The sequence below is a fragment of the Bos taurus genome, chromosome 21 (assembly GCF_002263795.3).
Source record: "Bos taurus isolate L1 Dominette 01449 registration number 42190680 breed Hereford chromosome 21, ARS-UCD2.0, whole genome shotgun sequence".
Classification (NCBI taxonomy): domain Eukaryota; kingdom Metazoa; phylum Chordata; class Mammalia; order Artiodactyla; family Bovidae; genus Bos; species Bos taurus.
Window position 1 is genome coordinate 45,449,458 of NC_037348.1, and position 12,873 is coordinate 45,462,330.

The 12,873-nt window shown below is 36.8% G+C and overlaps 1 protein-coding gene across 5 annotated transcripts in view; it reads left to right on the forward strand.

The window, feature by feature from the left end:
• Positions 1 to 12,873, forward strand: part of PRORP (protein only RNase P catalytic subunit) — a 138,518-nt gene that overhangs the window by 53,986 nt on the left and 71,659 nt on the right. The window lies entirely within an intron of this gene.

Sequence of the window (12,873 nt, forward strand, 5' to 3'; positions counted from 1 at the left end):
CCTCCCTCCCCATACCATCCCTCTGGGTCGTCCCAGTGCACCAGCCCCAAGCATCCAGTATCGTGCATCGAACCTAGACTGGCGACTTGTTCCATATATGATATTATACGTATTTCAATGCCATTCTCCTAAATCATCCCACCCTCTCCCTCTCCCACAGAGTCCAAAAGACTGTTCTATACATCAGTGTCTCTTTTGCTGTCTCGTATACAGGGTTATTGTTACCATCTTTCTAAATTCCATATATATGCGTTAGTATACTGTATTGGTGTTTTTTTTTCTGGCTTACTTCACTCTGTATAATAGGCTCCAGTTTCATCCACCTCATTAGAACTGATTCAAATGTATTCTTTTTAATGGCTGAGTAATACTCCATTGTGTATATGTACCACAGCTTTCTTATCCATTCATCTGTTGATGGACATCTAGGTTGCTTCCATGTCCTGGCTATTATAAACAGTGCTGTGATGAACATTGGGGTACATGTGTCTCTTTCAATTCTGGTTTCCTCAGTGTGTATGCCCAGCAGTGGGATTGCTGGATCATAAGGCAGTCCTATTTCCCGCTTTTTAAGGAATCTCCACACTGTTCTCCATAGTGGCTGTACTAGTTTGCATTCCCACCAACAGTGTAAGAGGGTTCCCTTTTCTCCACACCCTCTCCAGCATTTATTGCTTATAGACTTTTGGATCGCAGCCATTCTGACTGGCCTGAAATGGTACCTCATAGTGGTTCTGATTTGCATTTCTCTGATAATGAGTGATGTTGAGCATCTTTTCATGTGTTTGTTAGCCATCTGTATGTCTTCTTTGGAGAAATGTCTGTTTAGTTCTTTCGCCCGTTTTTTGATTGGGTCATTTATTTTTCTGGAATTGAGCTGTAGGAGTTGCTTGTATATTTTTGAGATTAGTTGTTTGTCAGTTGCTTCATTTGCTATTATTTTCTCCCATTCTGAAGGCTGTCTTTTCACCTTGCTTATAGTTTCCTTTGATGTGCAGAAGCTTTTAAGTTTAATTAGGTCCCATTTGTTTATTTTTGCTTTTATTCCCAATATTCTGGGAGGTGGGTCATAGAGGATCCTGCTGTGATGTATGTCGGAGAGTGTTTTGCCTATGTTCTCCTCTAGGAGTTTTATAGTTTCTGGTCTTACGTTTAGATCTTTAATCCATTTTGAGTTTATTTTTGTGTATGGTGTTAGGAAGTGGTCTAGTTTCATTCTTTTACAAGTGGTTGACCAGATTTCCCAGCACCACTTGTTAAAGAGATTGTCTTTAATCCATTGTATATTCTTGCCTCCTTTGTCAAAGATAAGGTGTCCGTATGTGTGTGGATTTATCTCTGGGCTTTCTATTTTGTTCCATTGATCTATATTTCTGTCTTTGTGCCAGTACCATACTGTCTTGATGACTGTGGCTTTGTAGTAGAGCCTGAAGTCAGGTAGGTTGATTCCTCCAGTTCCGTTCTTCTTTCTCAAGATCACTTTGGCTATTCGAGGTTTTTTGTATTTCCATACAAATTGTGAAATTATTTGTTCTAGCTCTGTGAAGAATACTGTTGGTAGCTTGATAGGGATTGCATTGAATCTATACATTGCTTTGGGTAGTATACTCATTTTCACTATATTGATTCTTCCAATCCATGAACATGGTATATTTCTCCATCTATTAGTGTCCTCTTTGATTTCTTTCACCAGTGTTTTATAGTTTTCTATATATAGGTCTTTAGTTTCTTTAGGTAGATATGTTCCTAAGTATTTTATTCTTTCCGTTGCAATGGTGAATGGAATTATTTCCTTAATTTATCTATCTGTTTTCTCATTATTAGTGTATAGGAATGCAAGGGATTTCTGTGTGTTGATTTTATATCCTGCAACTTTACTATAATCATTGATTAGTTCTAGTAATTTTCTGGTGGAGTCTTTAGGGTTTTCTATGTAAAGGATCATGTCATCTGCAAACTGAGAGTTTTACTTCTTCTTTTCCAATTTGGATTCCTTTTATTTCTTTTTCTGCTCTGATTGCTGCGGCCAAAACTTCCAAAACTATGTTGAATAGTAATGGTGAAAGTGGGCACCCTTGTCTTGTTCCTGACTTTAGAGGGAATGCTTTCAGTTTTTCACCATTGAGGATAATGTTTGCTGTGGGTTTGTCATATATAGCTTTTATTATGTTGAGGTATGTTCCTTCTATTCCTGCTTTCTGGAGAGTTTTTATCATAAATGGATGTTGAATTTTGTCAAAGGCTTTCTCTGCATCTATTGAGATGGTTTTTATGGTTTTTATCTATATGGGTTTTATTTTTCAATTTGTTAAGGAAGATAAACTTCCAAACTCATTCTGTGAGGCCACCATCACCCTAATACCAAAACCTGACAAAGATTCCACAAAAAAAGAAAACTCCAGTCCAATATCACTGATGAACATAGACGCAAAAATCCTTAACAAAATTTTAGCAATCAGAATCCAACAACACATTAAAAAGATCATACACCGTGACCAAGTGGGCTTTATCCCAGGGATGCAAGGATTCTTCAATATCCGCAAATCAATCAGTGTTTTTGTTTCTGACAAGTAAGTGGCTCTTACTGGCTGGGCAAAAGTGAGAGACTCAAAAGTCTATGTAATAAAGGGCCAGTTCAGCCTTTTTTGTGTAACCTTTAGCTAACCTTATAGGTCTCTAATCTTTGGGTTATTCTATCTTGTCCCCATGGATCACATCCCTCCACTTGAAATTTATCAACTTATACTATTAAGAGGTGTTAATCACTCATTGGGGCATCCTGGAAAGCTCAGTTGGTAAAGAATCCACCTGCAATGCAGGAGACCCTGGTTTGATTCCTAGGTTGGGAAGATCCACTGGAGAAGGGATAGGCTATCCATTATTCACATTTGTGTTCTTCCAGACATACTACGGAGAAGGCAATGGCACCCCACTCCAGTACTCTTGCCTGGAAAATCCCATGGGCAGAGGAGCCTGGAAGGCTGCAGTCCATGGGGTCGCTGAGAGTCGAGCATGACTAGGCGACTTCACTTTCACTTTTCACTTTCATGCACTGGAGGAGGAAATGGCAACCCACTCCAGTGTTCTTGCCTGGAGAATCCCAGGGACAGGGGAGCCTGGTCGGCTGCCGTCTATGGGATCGCACAGAGTCGGACATGACTGAAGCGACTTAGCATAGCATAGCGTAGCAGACATACTATGTTCATAAATTAAACTAAGCATTTCTTTTTTTGGTAAGATAATCGTTCATTCTATCAATTTCTAAGTGTCTTAGTAGTTTTTAATAGGAATATAAGGATTTTTTTATAGCATAGTGAGCAATTCGGAGAAGGCAATGGCACCCCACTCCAGTACTTTTGCCTAGAAAATCCCATGGACGGAGGAGCCTGGTAGGCTGCAGTCCATGGGGTCGATAGAGTCGGACATGACTGAGCGACTTCACTTTCACTTTTCACTTTCCTGCATTGGAGAAGGAAATGGCAACCCACTCCAGTGTTCTTTCCTGGAGAATCCCAGGGACGGGGAAGCCTGGTGCGCTGCCGTCTATGGGGTCGCACAGAGTCGGACACGACTGAGGTGACTTAGCAGTGAGCAATTATTTTCATTCTCATTTTTACAGATTAGAAAATGAAGGCCAATTTTGTACAGTACACCCTTAGAAAGCAGTCATAACATCAAAATTTGATTGTAGAGGGCTTCTGGGTTTCAGACTTGTGGGTCTTACCACTGGCAATCTATGGCCATTTATCTGTAGTTAAACTATTATTTCGTAAAAATTGCTGCCAACTTAAAAGCTTTTTCTCAGAGATGCTATCAATACTGGTCCAATTTGACCATTTATACTCAGAAAAGCTTATAAGTACTCACAAAGGACAAGGATGATTTATAGAAATTTCTTTATATGCCTTTTCTTTGTTTGTGGCTGCATTTTTATGGTCAGGTATGTACTTTTTACTGCTTTATTTTTAAAAAGCACAAAAGTAAGTTGACATCATTTTTGTCTCTTAGGTACTTGAAGGGCCTTTTGAAGCAGTAACATTGACAAAGACAAAGCCAGAATAGGAAACATGAAACTATTATCACTAAGGCATGGTAGAGCTCAGAATCAGAAGGGTTCATTCCCATCTAATCTGTGAGAATAAAAAGTTTCTTGTTTGTGTACTTTTTGTTTGACTTTCAGCTTCAAACGAAGCAAAAGATTAGCTTGCCAGAAATATGTAGCCCAAATGGGCTCACTTTTGCCAGTACCATGTTTAAGATGTTGTAGTGGACACATCTTCCAGCTTTGTGGGAGAAAACCGTGCACATTTTTGAAGATTTTAGCAGATTTTGGCAAGTACAGAGGCAGAGAACAAATGACAGGCCAGGGAAATCATGATGTCTGCCACTACTTTTAGCTTCTACTCTTTAAATAATTTAATGTAAGCAACAGCTTATGTGACAAGTAGTTGTTATTACCCAACTTTTCAGAGAACTTGTGGCAGTGCACTTGGCATTATATTTGGGAAATTTCAGCTTGGAGACTCAGCTTAAGAGACACAACCTGAAAAGCATTTAATAACATTTTAAATAGCTTTAAAGTAGCATTTTAGATTAGAAGTTAAGAACGGGGATTCTGGAACCAGGCTCTTTATAATCAACTTACCACTTTAAATTGCTTTCATAGTTTGAGTGATTTATTTAACCTCTCTGTGCCTTATTTTCCCAATTTGTAAAACAGACCTAATAATAGTACCTATCTCTTAAAGATGTTGTGAAGAATACTTGGTATATACTAAGTTCCTAATAGGTGTCACTATTATTGATTACTATTCAAAGTAACTTCCCAAATGGAACTGTAATTCTTGCTTTCAGCTATCCCCTGTTGAGCAGTTTAAGATTTTCTCCTGTTTTGTCATCCATGTCAATGGAGCTAAAAGGAAATACCAAATCTCTGCCTTAGTATTAGATTTAGTATTAGTGTTAGACTCTAGGTGAGGTACTCAAATAATACTTGATTGAGAATTGAAGCCAGTTCCATCAAAAACTTAAGAAAAATTTAAAATATAATTTTAAGAAATGTTATTTTCTTATGATTATAAAAGTAATGCATGTTCATTATAGAAAATTTGGAAGTTACAGAAAAGAAAATTATATATAATCCTAACATTCAACTATAATCACGGTCAATGTTTTATTTCCTTGCAGTATTTTTCTATTTTTTTAACCTAAGTGAGCTTATATATCTATATTTTAATTTATAGTTTGAAAACTCTCAATAAAAGTGAAACTATAAAAGGAGTAAGAGAAATCAGGACTGTTTTTAAAGTATTTAAGATGAAAGGACCTTTGAAGCATATATAAAATTCAGGAACCCTAATGGGAAGAATAGAGAAATTTGCTGGACAGTAAAAAATGCTATAACATTGTTTAAACATAAAAACAAACTGAAAAAAATTTGTAACACAAATGACAAAGGGCTAATTTCCTGACTGTACCAAGGTTTCTTATAAGTAAGTCTGTAAGAAAAAGAACCAAGCAGTAGAAAAGTGGTTTAACCTTATTCATAATTATAGTTATGCAAATGAAAATGTTTGTCTTCTAGACTGGCAGAAATTTAAAAGTTAATAGTATCCTATATTTTGATTGGTTTAGAGACGTAGAGAGGAGGGTTAGGATTCAAAAACAAAAAACAAGAATTAGAATTCCTAATCTTTTCCTTTGTACACACCTTAAGACAACTATATTAAGAGAGAGAGAGAAAGAGGACAAATGGGTAGGTTAAGAATATTTCTTTTCTGGGCTATTTAATTAAACTTTATTTACAAATTTTAAAAATGTTTGAGCATTTTTAGATGCTGTTAGGCACAGTGTTTTTTTGGTGGGTAATTTGGCAATAACTTTGAATGCCTAAAATGCTGAAATTCTTCTCTTAGGAACTGTTATATTCATACTAGTATGTAAAATTTTATGTCCCAATGTGTTAGTTACAGCATTGCTTGTAAGCAGAGAATCTAATCAACTTAAATATCTATCAGTCTAGGACCTGAAATATATTGAAACATCTATTTTAAATGAATGAGATAGATCTATATGTACTGACATGGAATGATAGCCAAAGTAAGTGTAAGAAACTAGTTGTACAGCAGCTGTATGGCCCCACTTGTGTTAAAAGCAAACCAAAGGGTTACCCGTATATAAATGTTTGTTAGGTAAATTTGTATATGACTGGAAAATTCCAGAAGTTACACATAAAAACTTTAGGATAGTTAACTTTAGGAATTGGGGATATAGTATAAGACAACAAGAGAATTTCAATTTTTTATTTTTATTAAAAAAATTTTTTTTCATAATATATGTTTAAAATTTAAAACTTATCATTAGGAAAAGTAAAAAGGCATTCTTGGTAAATATTCTAAAACAACTGTATCTTATGGATGTACCACAATTTTTTAATCATTTGCCTGTTGGTGGGCATGTTAGCGGAGAAGGCGATGGCACCTGACTCCAGTACTCTTGCCTGGAAAATCCCATGGACGCAGGAGCCTGGTAGGCTGCAGTCCATGGGGTCTCGAAGAGTCAGACACGACTAAGCGACTTCACTTTCACTTTTCACTTTCATGCACTGGAGAAGGAAATGGCAACCCACTCCAGTGTTCTTGCCTGGAGAATCCCAGGGATGGGGGAGCCTGGTGGGCTGCCGTCATGGGGTCGCACAGAGTCGGACACGACTGAAGCAACTTAGCAGCAGCAGCAGCAGGGCATGTTAGATTGTTTCTCATTTTTCACTATGGTAAATAATGCTTGGAAGAAGATCTCAGAATGTTTCAGATGATTTTTTGAGAATAGATTCCCAGAAATAGGACTCTTGAGTCAATGGGTATGGATAATTTTAAAGGTCTCACTGCTGCTCACTCACTGGGGAGTCCACCAGGCTCCCCCGTCCCTGGGATTCTCCAGGCAAGAACACTGGAGGGGTTGCCATTTCCTTCTCCAGTGCATGAAAATGAAAAGAGAAAGTGAAATCGCTCAGTCCCGACCCTCAGCGACCCCATAGACTGCAGCCTACCAGGCTCCTCTGCCCATGGGATTTTCCAGGCAAGAGTACCGGAGTGGGGTGCCATTGCCTTCTCCAAAAGGTCTCACTATATATTACTAAATTGCTTTCCAAAATGATTGAAGCAATTTATATTCCCACCAACAGTTATAAAAGTGCCCAAATAAAATACATTTATTCAAAGTTGCTCATTACATGATTGCTTCAACTACTTAGTTGCATTTGTGCTATGAATCTGCTAAGTGAATAGAGCTGGACAGTTTTTAACCCAGATTCCTTAGCTGAAACATTTTTAAAATTTGTAAACAAAGTTTAATAAAATAGCCAGGAAAGGAAATATTCTTGACCATTTTATTTGTCCTTTCTGTCTCTTAATATGGTTGCCTTTAAGTGTGCACAAAGGAAAGGATTAGGAGTCCTAATTCTTGATTTTTTCATCTTTGTGTGCAGAATCTTCCAGCCTTTTTCTGTGGAATAATGGATTCTTCATATAAGTGATATCCTATGATATTTGTCTCTGTTTGACTTAATGTGAGAATCACTAGATCCATCCCTGTTGCTCCAAATGGCATTATTTCATTGTTTTTGTGGCTGAGTAGTATTCCGTTGTATATGTACATCACATCTTCTTTATCTGTTCATCTGTCATTGGACACTTAGGCTGCTTCCATGTCTTGGCTATTGTAAATAGTGCTGCTGTATCCAAAAGTCTACAAGCAATAAGTGCTGGAGAGGGTGTGGAGAAAAGGGAACCCTCTTACACTGTTGGTGGGAATGCAAACTAGTACAGCCACTATGGAGAACAGTGTGGAGATTCCTTAAAAAACTGGAAATAGGACTGCCTTATGATCCAGCAATCCCACTGCTGGGCATACACACTGAGGAAACCAGAATTGAAAGAGACACATGTACCCCAATGTTCATAGCAGCACTGTTTATAATAGCCAGGACATGGAAGCAACCTAGATGTCCATCAACAGATGAATGGATAAGAAAGCTGTGGTACATATACACAATGGAATATTACTAAGCCATTAAAAAGAATGCATTTGAATCAGTTCTAATGAGGTGGATGAAACTGGAGCCTATTATACAGAGTGAAGTAAGTCAGAAAGAAAAACACCAATACAGTATACTAACGCATATTTATGGAATTTAGAAAGATGGTAACAATAACCCTGTATACGAGACAGCAAAAGAGACACTGATGTATAGAACAGTCTTTTAGACTCTGTGGGAGAGGGAGAGGGTGGGATGATTCAGGAGAATGACATTGAAACATGTATAATATCATATATGAAACGAGTCGCCAGTCCAGGTTCGATGCACGATACTGGATGCTTGGGGCTGGTGCACTGGGACGACCCAGAGGGATGGTATGGGGAGGGAGGAGGGAGGAGGGTTCAGGATGGGGAACACGTGTATACCTGTGGTGGATTCATGTTGATATGTAGCAAAACCAATACAATATTGTAAATTTAAAAAATAAAATAAATTATATAAAAAAAATAGTGCTGCTGTGAACATTGGGGTGCACTTATCTTTTCAAATTAGAGTTTTCTTCAGATATCTTCCCAGGAGTGGAATTGCTGGATAATATAGTAACTTTGTTTTCAGTTTTTTAAGGAACCTCCATACTGTTTTCCATAGTGACTATACCAATTTATATTCCCACCAACAGTGTAGGAGGGTTCTCTTTTAGGGAAACAATATTAAATAGATGATAAACCAACATAATTTAGTGTACAGTGAGATTTAGACGGGACTAGCCTTAACCCTTTCTAATTCGTTTCTCTCTTTAGTTGCTAACTTGTGTCTGACTCTTGCGACCCAATGGACTGTAGCTTGCCAGGCTCCAGAGCTCTGTCCATGGAATTCTCCAGGCAGGAATACTGGAATGGGTTGCCATTTCCTTCTCCAGGGGATCTTCCTGACCCAAGAATCGAACTGAGGTCTCCTGCATTGCATGCAGATTCTTTACCAACTGAAATATGAGGGAAGCCCAATTCATTTGTTTAATAAAACTTGCTACTCACCTTTTAGATGTTTTTCAAGGGTTAAGTGTATTCTACTTTTAAACAGTACTTTTTTTGTTGCACGTTTTCAGAAGAAAGGTTTTGGTTTGCATTTTTACTTTTAGGAAGAAGGAAGGGTTCTGAGTAACTGGTAGATTAATTATATAGCTTTCATTTTAAGAACAGAGCATCTTAGCAGGGAATGCCAGTGTAGAATCAGTTACTGTTTACTGAGCACTGTTCAGTGCCAGGTAAAAGGTTTTGAAGTGTGAAGATGTGTCTGCAGGCTGATAAATGCTATGAATGCTGGAACATGACTAGGCTAACGCTTATGTTATGTAAACAAGAAAGTCATAGTATACTTTGAATCCTTTTGTCCATGACCGTGATTCTTGTGTTTATATATAACTCTTTTCTTAAAAATTTACTTGGAATGTCAGAATGGAGAATAATGTTTACCCAAAATACATGGGGTAAGATTTTTTTTAAAAAATTCCAAGTATTACAAAACGGTTTTGTAACATTTTCTCCAGAACATGTTGTAATTTTGGAGAAAGAATGACTAGATTAGAAAGTGTTAGGTATGAACCCTTGTGTAGCACTTGAGCCAGCCTTTATGTAGCACTTAGACTAACGTCTCTTTTTTTGTTATCTGCTGCAAGATGTAGTGTTTTGGATTTTCTTGAATTCAATTTCTTTTAATAAACTACGTTTATGGAGCAGCATGGATTATTTTATAAACAGTCATCTCCCAACAACATATTATTTTGGCTCTTACAGATACTTTTGAGGAAAAACACTGCAAAAATGATGCTTAGAGATTAAGTTTAATTAGCTAAACTTAAGTAATTAAATTTAATTAAGTTAGAAATTATGTAGAAATTAAGTTGTAGCCATTTTTTTAAAACTTCAGTGAGTGAGTGATTTGCACCACTATCCTCCAAGGATTGTAACCTCAGCTACTTTTTTCAGTAACCCAACATCCAGTTGACTGACAAATTTTAATGATCATACTTGCCAAGTATATCCTATAATCTTATCTCCATTAACATCATCTCTCACCTAAACCCCCAAGTGTCCTCCTTGCTTCTTCATCCTTGCCTCACTGATTTTGCAGGATACTTAGAATAAAAGCCATGTTCCTTTTCATGGATTGTAGTATTTTTCATCATCTTATTTTTACCTCTGTTTTTAACCTCATTTCTGGTGTTTTTTCTTTGCCTTTCACTGAATTAAAGATACAGTATAACTTTTCCTATTTCTCAAACATACCAGAGGTCTTCCCTGATTCTTCTGAAGTAACATTACGCTACTCACCCAACCTCTCCCTGTATTTTCAGTTATACAGACTTATTTGTTTCTGTGGTGGATGATATGAGTAAAATCATCTAGGACCAGACAACGTCCAGGCAGCCTGCCAGCTGATTGTGAGCACATGAATTAGCCTAGCCTATAATATGTGGAACAGAATAATATCCAGCTGAGCCAACCCATAGTGTTGTGAGAAAGGTAGTGATTATTTTAACCCAAGTTTTTGAGTGGTTTATCACACAGCAGTAGATAATTGATTTAATTCCTTCATAGCACTTAGTATATCTATAGTTATCTATACATTTCTCTATTTACTTTATTAGTGTCCTCCATTACAATGCAAATACCCTGAGATTCAATGTCTTGTGTACTTTGCTTGCTGTCGTATCCTCAGCACTGAGAAAGGGGCCTTAAACATAATACGTACTCAGTAGGTGCTTAGTGAATGAATGAAAGAATGAACAAATGAATGTAAAGGAATTCATATAACCTGTTAGAAATTACTTACCTGCTTTTCAGGATTAACTGAAAGACTTCTTGAGTTTTACTTTTAAAACTTGAAGTTTTACTTCACGCAGTAGCTATAGAACCTAGGCTAAGTTACATAACCTCCTGGTTCCTTTGTAATGATTAAATGAGCTAATTCTTGAAAAGCACTATTGCAGCGCCTGGCATTTACTCCAATAAATGAAAAAGGGAAAAAGCCATAACAACCCTGTGAGTGTATTTAGTTCTTTCATGGTCTTAACTTTATAAAAATAAAAGCATAGTTTTCTTCTATAATGTGTTTAGTCTCCTAATTTAAATAACTGACTAGTAGTTTTTTCAGTTTGAGATCTTCATTCTTTTTGAACTGATGCTTAGAACCTAAACTTAGTCTGTAAATAAATGGCTAACTTCTCTGTATAGTAGTAAATAAGAAATATACCAACAGTATAGAGAAAATAAAAGACTGACTATATTAGTCAGGATGGGCTAGGTAATGCTGCAGTAATAAACTCAAATTTTCAGTGGCTTAAAATGAACCACTTTTTGTTCATGCTGTATGTCCATTTTAGGTCATCTTTGTCATCACCATTCTGAATATCATTCACTAAGTACCTACTGGAATATCGCCAGTCACTGTGGCAGAGGGAAAAGGGAAAGTCGTGAAGTACACACTGACTCAGAGCTTCTGCTTAGTTGTGATTCCAGCAAACACAGCTACATAGCTGACCTGAGTTCAGCATGATAGGAAAGACAGTCCTACCATGCATGTAGAAGGAGAAAGAGGATTAGTATTTTTTCACAGCTCTGATGACTACCACACTGAAGTTAGTGATGTCTTGCCTGTTACAATGGTCAAGTCCAGGAACCAGAAATGAGGTTTATCTTATCCACGCAACCTGTCTGTGCCTAGTTTTTTTTTTTTTCAGTATCAGATTCCTTTACTGTGGTTTTATGTGAGAAGAACTGATGCTTTTATTGATCCTTTTCCCTAGAATGATCAAGTAGGAATTCTAAAGTCTGTGTAACTCATACTTTACACGTACTTTCGTAACTTTTGAGCCATCAAGTCATTGTTCATAATTGGTGACGTAAGTTTGCCTGCAGGGACAGGGAAATACTGAGCTTTCACCCAGAAAACAAAAGGATATAAAGTAGAAAACTTCCTCTTTTTTCCCCCTACATTTTCCCCTCTTGTTAACCACTTCCCCCATCACCATCATAAACGTACCTACCCAGGATTTAGTTCTAATGTTTTTGTTTCTTGCTCCTTTTGCAGGTTGCATTTAGGGTTTTCAGTTGTTCATAAGCTCCTCTAGTGGAGGGTGTATAGGGGAAAAAGTACATCATTTTAGTTAATCTTGCTAGCTGTTCCAAACTCTGTTCCCTGTTTTTGTAGATAACAGAGAATTGGTTTAAAATAGCTTCCACAGAAAGAAAATTTATAATGTAATTTAAAAGAATTATGTTCAGGCATCAGCACCAAATGCGTTCATTTTTCAGCATGCTTAGGGCATTGAATAGAAAGTAGTTTGATAGAAGCACTGCAAAATTTGTTTTGATTGCCATGTCTTTTGGTTTTACTACAGTGAGAGAAAAATGGAAGAAAGGGTATTAGCCATTAAAAGTCATTCGGCAGTAGCATTTACTTGGCAGTGAGTTCTCATTTTTTTCCTGCCACCCAAGTTATTTTATTTCTTTCTATTGATTTACATAACCCCTTGTAAATGTTTCAATACCATAAAGAACCTAAGATAAAATAAACTATGCTCAGTGCTTTTTGGTATGCGTTTATAAAACCTGTGCTTTTTTTTTTTTTTTTTTTACCAAATTATAGAAATGTTTGGAGTTTGACACCAGCTGTGCTTGAAATTATGTTTCAATAATGTTATAGTGACAAGGAAACTCCTTATTATGTTTGTAAGTGCAAATGTTAGATTAAGTATTGAAGTAAAATTTTTATTACACCTCCTCAACTTTTAATATTCTTCTCTATGTAATTGTTTCTCCTGCTTAAAGGCTAGC